The sequence below is a fragment of the Stylophora pistillata genome, chromosome 5 (assembly GCF_964205215.1).
Source record: "Stylophora pistillata chromosome 5, jaStyPist1.2, whole genome shotgun sequence".
In the NCBI taxonomy this organism is placed as follows: Eukaryota; Metazoa; Cnidaria; class Anthozoa; order Scleractinia; family Pocilloporidae; genus Stylophora; species Stylophora pistillata.
In genome coordinates, this window is record NC_142523.1 from 33,547,468 (window position 1) to 33,547,989 (window position 522).

Below are 522 nucleotides of genomic sequence, written 5' to 3' on the forward strand. Positions count from 1 at the left end.
CACAGCCCTGTATTTACATCCAGTTGAATCACGATGCATCCTTTTGTTTTCTGCCTCGTTCTTCACAGAATGCCGACAAGGTGGACATCAATAGCCCTGTATTCTGTAGTTGCTCCTCCCAAAGATTTGCAGAATTTCAAAGCTAAGTTTACGGTATTCTCTCTAAGCTTTACCTTTTTACGTTGTCGACCAGACTCACGGCGTAAACATTATAATTGTAAAAGTTATCAGCTTTTTAAGGTCACGTTAAGCTGTCCGCTGACCAGTAAAATACTGTATCGTGCCGATCGTGACGCCGATCGCGCCTTAAAACACGTATTTCCGCACAGGAATCCCAAGCTCACGTCTCGAGGAAAAGCAATGAATTATTTCATGAAAGCGTCACGCGTTATGTGAAGCGGTGTTAAGTTATGTGAGTAACCGTTGATAGTTTAAATGCGTCAAAAGGAATAGTATGAGGAACAAAATATGGTCCATTTAATACACTAAATCTTCCGAAACATGAACATTTTACACGCTAGA